Source organism: Pteronotus mesoamericanus, unplaced genomic scaffold, assembly GCF_021234165.1.
Source record: "Pteronotus mesoamericanus isolate MK-2021 breed Mesoamerican mustached bat unplaced genomic scaffold, CSHL_Meso_final contig_58, whole genome shotgun sequence".
In the NCBI taxonomy this organism is placed as follows: domain Eukaryota; kingdom Metazoa; phylum Chordata; class Mammalia; order Chiroptera; family Mormoopidae; genus Pteronotus; species Pteronotus mesoamericanus.
This window is the reverse complement of record NW_026555205.1, coordinates 2,986,826-2,998,098: the sequence shown is the minus strand read 5'-3', so window position 1 is coordinate 2,998,098 and position 11,273 is coordinate 2,986,826.

Sequence of the window (11,273 nt, the reverse complement as noted above, 5' to 3'; positions counted from 1 at the left end):
ACTTGTGATAAGAGCTCTCAGAAATACAAGAATAGTGGGGCACATCCTCAACTTTATGAAAAGCATCTACAAAAATTCTACACTTAACATTATATGTAATAATGAAAGACTAAATTCTTTTTCTCTAAGATCAGAAGTAAAGGTCAGATGGTCATTCTCACTATGCTTATTCAACATTGTTCTGGAAATTCTAGCCAGTGTGATGAGGCTAGGCAAGGAGATAAAAATCATACGAATTATAAAAGAAGAAATAAGACTTTGTTTAGCTGACATGTTTAGATAACATGTTTGTCTACATGAAAAATCTCAGAGAATCAACAACTAATATTTAAATTAATGAATGAGTTCAGCAAAGTCTCAGGATGCAAGATAAATACACAAAAATTAATTGTATTCTTATATACTGGCAGAAAACATACAGAAACTAAAATTTAAAGTCTAACATTTACAATTGCCCAAAAAGTGAAATACTTAGGTGAAAGTCTAATAAAACATATTGGGGCTTATATGCTGAAAACTATAAAACAATGAAGAAAGGAAATGAAGAACTAAACAAATATAAATAAAAAAGGCATAAAGACAAATACCATATGATCTCACCTATAAGCGGAACCTAACCAACAATACAAAGATGAAAGGAAAATAAGACCAGCAACACTAAAAGGAAAAGAAATCAACAGAGACAAGAGGGAAGGAGGGAGGGGGGCGGGGACAAGGAAGGGAAGGGGAAAGTCAAGGAACATATAGCAAAGACTCATGGACAAAACCAAAGGGGAAGAGCTGAGGGAGGGAAGGAGGGAGTGGGCAAGGGAAACTGGTGGGGGGGAGGCAGAGACAAATGTATTTGAAAAAATAAATTAAAATTAAATTTAAAAAATAAAAATGAATAAAAATAAATTATCCTGATGGGGGAAAAAAGGCATATCTTTATAATGGATTGAAAGACAATATCTAAACATGCCAATTTTCCCTCAGCCAGTGTAGCTCAATGGGATGGGCATTGTCCCACAAACCTAAAGTTTGCCAGTTCAATTCCCAGTAAGGGCACATGACTGGGTTGTGGGTTCAGTCCCCAGGTGGAACACATGTGGTAAGCACCTGGTTGATGTTTCTCATTCTTCCTCCCTTTTCTTTCTCTAAAATAAAAACTAAAGAAAATATTTTTAAAAAAGGTTTTCTAAATTAATATTTATTTATTTTTTAAATTAATTTATTTACTTTTTAAATACATTTGTCTCTGCCTTCCCCCCACCTCTTTCCCTTACCCCCTCCCACCTTCCCTCCCTCAGCTCTTCCCCTTTGGTTTTGTCCATGAGTCCTTGCTATATGTTCCTTGACTTTCCCCTTCCCTTCCCTTTCCCTGCCCCCCCTTCCCTCTTGTCTCTGTTGATTTCTTTTCCTTTCAGTGTTGCTGGTCATATTTTCCTTGCTTCTTTGCATTCTTGGTTAGGTTCCGCTTATAGGTGAGATCATATGGTATTTGTCTTTTCCCCCTGACTTATTTCGCTTAGCATGATGCTCTCCAGTTCCATCCATGCTGTCGCGAAGTTTAGTAGTTCTTTTTTTCTTTCTGCTGCATAGTATTCCATTGTGTATATGTACCATTTTTTTGATCCAGTCATCTACTGATGGGCATTTAGGTTGCTTCCAACACTTGGCTATTGTAAATTGTGCTGCTATGAACATTGGGGTGCATAGGTTCTTTTGTATTGACGTTTTGGTGTTCTCAGGGTATAGTCCCAGCAGGGGAATCACTGGATCAAAAGGCAGTTCCATTTTCAGCTTTCTGAGGAAATTCCACACTGCTTTCCATAGTGGCTGCACCAGTCTGCATTCCCACCAACAGTGGACTAGAGTTCCCTTTTCTCCACAGCCTCGCCAGCACCTGTTGTTTGTGGATCTGTTTATGATGGCCATTCTGACCGGTGTGAGGTGGTACCTCATGGTGGTTTTGATCTGCATTTCTCTGATGGCTAGTGATGCTGAGCATCCTTTCAAATGCCTCTGGGCCCTCTGTATCTCCTCCTTGGAAAAGCATCTGCCCAGGTCCTTTGCCCATTTTTTTGATTGGATCATTTGTCTTCTTGGAGTAAAGTCGAGTGAGTTCTTTGTATATCTTGGAGATCAAACCTCTATCTGATGTATCATTAGCAAATATATTTTCCCATAGGGTTGGCTCCCTTTCATTTTGCTGATGTTTTCTTTAGCCGTGCAGAAGCTTCTTATTTTGATGAGGTCCCAATTGTTTATTCTTTCCTTTATGTCCCTTGCTTTAGGAAACATATCAGTGAAACAATTGCTGCGTGGGATATCTGAGAGTTTCCTGCCAATGTTCTCCTCTAGGATTTTGATGGTGTTGCGACTTCTATTTAAGTCTTTTATCCATCTTGAGTTTATTTTTGTGTATGGTGTCAGCTGATGATCCAATTTCAATATTTTGCATGTAGCCCTCCAGCGCTCCCAACAAAATTTGTTGAAGAGGATGTTATTGCTCCATTTTATGCTTCTGCCCCCTTTGTCGAATATTAGATGTCCATAGAGACCTGGGCTTATTTCTGGGCTTTCTATTCTGTTCCTCTGGTCTATGGGTCTGTTCTTGTGCCAGTACAAGATTGTTTTCAGTATGGTGGCTTTGTAGTAGAGTTTGATGTGCGGTATTGTGATCCCTCCTACTTTGTGTTTCTTTCTCAAAATTGCTGCGGCTATTCGAGGTCGTTTATGGTTCTATATAAATTTTTGAAATGTATGTTCTATATCTGTGAAATACGTCATTGGTATCTTAATAGGGATTGTGTTGAATCTATAAACTGCTTTTGGTAGTATGGACATTTTGATGATATTAATTCTTCCAATCCATGAGCACGGTATATGCTTCCATTTATTTGTGTCTTCCTTAATTTCTTTTTTCAATGTTGTATAGTTTTCTGCATACAGGCCTTTTGTGTCTTTGGTTAAATTTATCCCTAGGTACTTTATCTTTTTTCGTGCCATATCGAATGGTATATTTTTCCTGATTTCTTCTTCTTCTATTGCCTTGCTGGTGTACAAAAACGCCTTTGATTTCTGAATGTTGACTTTGTATCCTGCTGTTTTGCCAAATTCACTTATTAGGTTGAGGAGGTTTTTGGTAGAGTCTACAGGGTTTTCTATGTACACTATCATGTCATCTGCAAACAATGATAGTTTTAGTTCCTCCTTTCCTATTTGGATGACTTTTTTTTCTTTCTCTTGTCTGACCGCTGTGGCTAGGACTTCCAATACGATGTTGAAAAGAAGCAGTGAGAGCGGACATCCTTGTCATGTTCCCGATCTTAGTGGGAAAGCTTTCAGTTTTTGCCCGTTGAGTATGATATTGGCTGTAGGTTTTTCATATATGGCCTTTATTATATTGAGGAATGCCCCATTTATTCCCATTTTGCTGAGTGTTTTGATCATAAATTGGTGCTGTACCTTGTCAAATGCTTTTTCTGCATCTATCGAGATGATCATGTGGTTTTTGTCTTTTCTTTGATTTATGTGGTGTATCACGTTTACTGATTTGCGTATATTGAAGCACCCCTGCATCCCTGGGATGAATCCCACTTGATCATGATGGATAATCTTTTGAATGTATTGCTGGATGTGGTTTGCCAATATTTTGTTGAGGATTTTATAATCTATGTTCATCAGCGTAATTGGCCTGTAGTTTTCTTTCTTTGTAGGGTCTTTATCTGGTTTTGGGATCAGGGTTATGCTGGCCTCATAGAAGGAGTCTGGGAGTCTTCCCTCCTCTTGGATTTTTTGGAATAGTCTGAGAAGGACAGGGGTTAGCTCTTCCTTAAATGTTTTGTAAAATTCTCCTGGGAAACCGTCTGGCCCTGGGCTTTTGTGTGCTGGGAGTTTCTTGATTACTGCTTTAATTTCCCCAACTGTTATCGGTCTGTTCAAGCTTTCTGTTTCTTCCTCCTTCAGTGTTGGAAGATTATACTTTTCTAAAAATTTGTCCATTTCATCAAGATTTTCAAATTTCTTGGCATATAATTGTTCCTAATAGTTTCTGATGATCATTTGTATTTCTGTGGTATCAGTTGTTATTTCTCCTCTTTCATTTCTGATATTATTAATTTGGGTCCTCTCCCTTTTTTTCTTGATGAGTCTGCTTAAAGGCTTGTCAACTTTATGAATCTTTTCAAAGAACCAGCTTCTGGATTGGTTTATCCTCTCAATTGTTCTTTTTGTCTCTATGTCATTCAGTTCTGTTCTAATCTTGACTATTTCCTTCCTTCTACTTGCTCTGGGATTTATTTGTTGTTGTTTCTCCAGTTCTTCAAGTTGTAGTGTTAGGTCTTTTATTTGAAATGTTTCTATATTTTTAAGGTAAGCCTGTATTGCTATGAACTTCCCTCTCACGACCGCCTTTGCTGTGTCCCATAGGTTTTGGACAGTTGTCTGTTCATTTTCATTTGTTTCCAGAAATTTTTTGATTTCTTCTCTTATCTCATTTTTGACCCATTCATTGTTTAATAGTGTACTGTTCAATCTCCATGAGTTTGCAAGTTTTTGAAGTTTCTCTTTGAGTTTGATTTCGAGTTTCAAGTCCTTGTGGTCTGAGAAAAAGTTTGGTATTATTTCAATTTTCCTGAATTTACTGATGCTTGCTTTGTGTCCTAGCATGTGGTCTATCTTTGAAAAACTGCCATGAGCATTTGAAAAGAATGTGTATTTTTCCTCTTTCGGATGTAAGGTTCTATATATGTCAGTTAAGTCTCTTTGATTCAGTGTGTCATTCAGCGCCACGATATGTTTATTAATGTTTTGTTTGGAAGATCTGTCCATTTTTGACAGTGGGGTGTTGAAATCCCCTACCATCAGTGTGTTGCTGTCTATATCTTTCTTGAAGTCATCCAAGAATTTCCTTGTAAACTTGGGGGCTCCTATATTGGGAGCATAAAAGTTTACAATGTTGATGTCTTCTTGATAGATTCTTCCTTTCAGTATGATAAAGTGTCCCTCTGCGTCTCTCTTTATGGCCTTTGCTTTGAAATGTACTTTGTCTGACACAAGTATGGCAATGCCAGCCTTTTTCTCATGTCCATTTGCTTGGAATATTGTTTTCCATCCCTTTACTTTCAATCTGTGTAGGTCTTTTGCTCTGAGGTGGGTCTCTTATAGGCAGCATATGTGTGGGTCATGTTTTCTTATCCATTCAGCTACCCTGTGTCTTTTGATTGTGGCATTTAGTCCATTCACATTGAGAGATATTACTGATAGAAACTTACTCATCTGTTCTCTTTGTACTTGTGTTCCTCTCTGTCTCATTCTTTTCTTTCATCTGCTTAAACCAGTCCCCTTAGCATATCTTGGAGTGCTGGTTTGGTAGAGATGTATTCTTTTATCTTTCTTTTGTCTGGGAAACTCCATATTTCTCCTTCTATTTTAATGGAGAGCCTAGCTGGGTAGAGCAGCCTTGGCTGTAGTCCCTTGCTTTTCATGGCTTGGAGTATTTGTTGCCATTCCCTTCTGGCTTGTAGTGTTTCTGTTGAGAAGTCAGCTCCTAGGCGTATCGGGGCCCCCTTGGATGTTACTTTCTCCTTCTCCCTTGCTGCCTTGAGGATTCTCTCTTTGTTTTTGACATTTGCCATTTTAATGATGATGTGTCTTGGAGTGGACCTCCTTGGGTCCCTCTTGAGTGGGGTCCTCTGTGCTTCCTGGATCCATGAGAGCCTTTCTCTCCTCAAATTAGGGAAATTTTCCATCATTACTTTTTTGAAGGAGGTTCTCTATTCCTTGCTCCTCTTCTTCTCCTTCTGGGATCCCTATTATATGGATATTATTGCGTTTCAGGTTGTCCTGCATTTCCCTAAATGACTCTTCATTCTTTTTGAGCCGTTTTTCCATTTCTTGTTCTTTCTGGGAGCCTTTTTCTACCTTGTCCTCCATCTCACTGATTCGATCCTCAGCTTCATCCAGCCTGCTTTGGATTCCTTCTCCTGTGTTCTTCAATTCAGAAATGGTATTCTTCATATCCTCTTGTGTCTTCTTGATAGTTTCTATGTCCTTTTCCAGGCTGATATAGTTTGCTGTAACATCCTGATAGTTTCTCTGCAGTTTCTCATAGTTATCTTTGAGCTGGCTGAGCTCATTGAGCTTCCTTAGAACTATTGTTTTAAATTCCATATCTGATAGTTCCCTTGACTCTATTTCATTGAGCTCTCTCTGTGGGGAGTCCCCTTTTCCACTCATTTGGGGGGAACTTCTTTTTCTTCCCATTTTTGTGAGAGTCTGTTTAGTATTTTTGTCCTTTACTTTTCTTTCTGGGCTTGCCTCTGATGATGTCAGTTGTTGACCCTATAGGGCCTTGGGTTGTTCGTTTGAGCCTTTCAGGGGTCTAATGCCTGTGTCTGACTCCTGCTTGGAGCAGCTCTGTGACCCCTTCGGTCAGGGCTGGGCTATTTTTTGGGATCTCTCTGCGCTCCCACGAGGGCTCCTTTAGCGCATTGCCAGCGCGGCAGGGTCCCCCACCTGCCTGGACTCGCATGTGTTTGCCCCAGACCAGGGGGCTTATTCGGGACCTCCAGTACTCATCTGGCCTCCCTGGCACGGGAGCTTCGCTGCACTGGTCAGTTTACGGTCTTCTATTGTGTGTTTTCCCTGCTTTTGGCTCTTTGGGTGCGTTGCTTGTCCTCGCCAAATGGGGACTATGGAAATGGGAGGAAATCAGCTCTAGGACTCTCCGGTTAATCCTGTTTCTGGTCTCTCCTCCAGGGACTCTGGGCAGCTCTACTTATTTTGTGGGCCGCTCCGCAATCGCGGCGGGTAGGTCAATTTACACCTGCCCTTGCCCCTCTGTGCAATCCCTCACAGGCCGTATGGGTGCCAGTCCGTGTGAGGCCTTGCCGGCAGGTGCAAGCGTTTGCCAGCCCGCGTGGGTCACACACACGCTCGCCAACCCTCGCCAGTCACTCGGCGCAAGTATGCGCGCCTGCTCTGGGTGTTCTGGCGGTGTCTATGTTTGCTTTTTGGCTTTTGGCTCTTTGGGGTTGTGGCCTCTTCCCGCGCAATGGAGACTAGGGCAAGGAGAAGGAGTCGGGACTCCCCGGTTCCTCCTCCCGTTCTTTCCCCAATGCCTCCGTTTCTAGTCTCCCCTCAGGGGCCTCTGGGCAGTTCTGTGACCCCTTCGGCCAAGGATCCAACCCCTGTGCGGATTGCGTTTCAATTGCAGGCAGTCTGGTTCATGCGCGCCCCGCTTCTGCCTCTTTGGGGTCGCGCCTTTCCAGCCCACAATGGAGACTACATGGGGAGGCAGTCAGGACTCCCCGGTTCCTCCTCCCATTCTTTCCCCAATGCCTCCGTCTCCAGTCTCTCCTCAAGGCTCTCCCAGCCAGTCTGCACTCAGCCCTGTAGCTCACAGGTGTACAAGCTGTGTGCGGAGCGCACAAAAGGCAGGTTAATTGATTCCCTTATGCCTGAGCGAGATGGTAGCTGCAGAGTGGGAAGTGCGTTATCACCCGGGCTCCACCGGCCGCAGTGTCAGTTCTCTTCACAAAGTTTTCCTCACCAGTCTTTTCCCAGGCACCAGCCCACCCTGCTGCCGCCTGTACCCAGCGATCAAGGAAGGAGGCTGCCGCTGCGACTTTTGCGTTTGCCCTTTAAATGTCTTTTTGCATCCCCAGCCACCTATCTCTGGCCGAGAGCGCCCCTAAGCTTTTTGGGGTTGCGTTTTGTCTGTATTTTCTCGGCTTTAGCTGCTGTAGTTTAGGGGTTCCTGTTTATGATTCAGACCCCGTTCTTCTCGGGGTGGGCGCTAACTGGCCGTTTCAATGTCCCTCTGGTGCCAGTGCCCGTGCGCACCCAGCCCACCCTCTCGAGCCTCCACCGCAATTCTCACCCGTTGGGATGTGTGAGAGTAGAATCCACTGTCTGCGGCACTAAGGCTCCTCTCCCACTATCGCTCCACTGCTTTCCAGGTGATTACTCCATTATTTAGTTGCAATTCCAGTTTGGTTTTGGGAGGAGGTCAGCGTGACTCCCTTTCACTCCTCCGCCATCTTTCTCCTCTCTAAATTAATATTTAAGTTTAACTCAATTTTTACCAATATCCCAGCAAGATCTAGGTCTGTCCAGAAAGTATACAGCCATGTGCTATGAACAATAGAGGCATTTATTGATGAAGATACATGATACGAGAAACATTGTACATAGGACAATGACACCTCAGTCCCCTTTAAAGTAGGCACCTTGGAACTGCACACAGTTCTCCCAATTGCTATCAGCTGCCATCGTATTTTACTTAATTTCATCAATGGTCTGAAATCTGTTTTCTTTTGAAGGTGATTTTAGTTTTGGGAAAAGCCAGAAGTTCCAGGGAACCAAATCTAGGCTGTGGAGGGGCTGAGTCGCCTGGCTGATTTTATGTTTCATCAAGAAAGTCTGCATAAGACATGATGCATGAGCATGCACATTGTTGTGATAAAGCTGCAGATTACAAGTTGCCCATAGCTGCAGCCTTCTGAATCATCTGAATAGATTCTGTGGCAGAATGTTCAAGCTTAATGCAAAATGTGACGGAGATTTGTACCTCTGCTCACTCAGTCATTTTGAATGTAATGGCCACACAGTACACAGGTTCACTCAATAGCATCTACTCCCCCCACTGACCAGTACAGTGAAGCCATCATTGTTCATACATGCACATTCCAGTTCACTTATCTTGGCTGCCAGGTTACATCGATGTCACACAAACTGTTCATTGCTAGATTAACAATGGCTGGACTTTTTCTGGACAGACCTCATAGACAAATTTACATGGTAAAGAAAGATATCTAGAATAACTAAAACAATTTTAAAAAGAAAATAGAGAGGAATTAATAGACTCAATTTTAAGACTTAGTGTATAGCTACCATACTTAAAGCTGTGTAGTATTGGAGGAGGGATAGGCACATAGATAAATGGGACAGAATAGAGAACCCAGAAATAGACATACAGAAATATGTCCAACTGATATTTGAGAGAGAGATGTAAAAATCAATTAAATGGAGGAGAAGCAGCTTTTTCAGCAGACAGTACTGGAACAAAGTAACACAAAATGGATCATGGATTTAAGTGTTAAAAATAATATTCAAACTTTTGGAAATAAATAAATGAGAAACTCGGTACCTATGGATAAACAGAGTTCTTAGATTTGACACCAAAAGCACAATTCATAAATAGAAATGTTGATAAATTTGACTTCAGCAAATTTAGACTTTTGTTTTGCAAAAGACCATGTTAAGAGTATGAAAAGGAAAGTATGTACTGTGAAGAAATATTTGCGAATCACATATTTGTAAAAGGATAGTACACACAATATATAAAGATCCCTTAAAACTCAATAGTAAAAAAACAAACAAACAAACAAATGAAAAAACACAACCAGAAATCGGCAAAAGACGTGAAGAGACATTTCACTGATAAAGATATACAGATGACAAATCATCACATAAAAAGACCATCATTAGCCATTAAGGAAATGCAAATAAAACCATAATGAGCTATCACGAGACACCTATCATAATGTATTCAAAAAGTGGCAATGCCAAAGTCTGGTTAGGACCAGAAAAACTGGATGATATATACATTGCTAATGAGAATATAAAATAATACAGTACTCTGGAAAATAGCAGTTTCTTAAAAAAAAATGGACTGAAGGTACAGAAAAGAGACTGACAGCTGTCAGAGGGGAGAGGGGTTGGGGGTTGGGTGAAAAGATTAAGGAATTAAGCAAAAAAAAAAACCAACTTATAGGCATAGACAACATTATGATGATTATCAGAGGGAAGGGGGGATGGGGACAGGTGGAAGACAGTAAATGGGGGGTAAATGGTGGTGAAAGGAGATTAGACTTTGGATGGTAAGTTCCCAATGCAATGTGCATATGATGTATTGCAGAACTGTACACTTAAAACCTGTATAATTTTATTGACCAATGTAACCCCAATAAATTCAATAACAATTTGACATGTCCCCCCAAAAAACCCAAAACCAAATACGCAACTATAACATGACCCAGAAGTTGCACTCCTGGCATTTGTGCCAGAGAAATGAAAACTTTTGATCATATAAAAACATTTACAGAAACTTTATGTGTAATAGCCAAATACTGGTAACAACATCCTTTAACAGACAGATGGTTAAACAAACATTCATATAATGGAATATTACTCAGCAACAAAAATAAATAAACTATTGACACATGAAACAACCTGCATGAATCTCCAAAAGTTTATGCTGAATTAAAGAAAATTCCAAAATACCATATTAATATAATATTTTTGAAATGATAAAATTGTAGAAGTGGAGAACATAATAATGGTTGCCAATATTTAAGAAGGGAGATGGACAACAGCGAAATGGGTTTAGCTATAAGATGGTACCATGGGGAAACCTGGTGATGATAGAACTGTTCTGTGTCTTGTCTGTATCTATGATAATATCCTGGTTGTGATACTGTATTATACTTTTGCAAGACATTAACATTGAAAAAAATGGTTGGATTCTGGGGGAATATGGCAGAGGAGTGAGTTGAAGTCATGCTGACCTCCTCCCAGGACCAAACTGGAATTGCAACTAAATTGTGGAGAAATCACCTGGAAACCAATGGAATGATAGCAAGAGAGGAGCCTTGCAGCCTTGGACAGAGTGGAATCAGTTTTCACACGTCCTAATGGGTAAGAAGTGCAGTGGAGGCTCTGGAGGGTAGGCTGGGCACCCATGAGTGCCAGCACCAGAGGGATATTGAAGTGGTCAGTTGGATCTCCCTAAGAACAAGATCTGAATCATAAGAAGCAACCTCTAGACTACAACATCAGAACCCAAAAAAACACACAGACAAAAGACAACTGCGAAAAGCGTAGTGTTGCTCTCTGCCAGAGTTAGGCAGCTGGAGATGCAAAGAGATGTTTAAAGGGCCAACACAAAAATCTGCAGTGGTAGCCACGTTTCTTTGTCTCTGGGCAGAGGCGGGAGAGAGTGGGCTGGAGCCTGAGGAAAGATTGGTGAGGAAAGCTTTTTGAAGATAACTGAGACGGTGTCCAGTGGGTCTCTGGTGATGACTCACCTCCCACTCCACAGCTTCCATCTCACTCAGGCATAAATGAAAAAATAGCCCTATCCTCAAGACACTCTGGCCAGAAGTTGTGTTCAGGCCTGGGTGCTGAGAGCAGTGCGGCTGGCAGAGATAATTAGATCCCTGGCTCAAGGGGACACAGAGTTGCCTAGAGACCCTTGAGGAGAGACTGGCAATGGAGGCAATTGG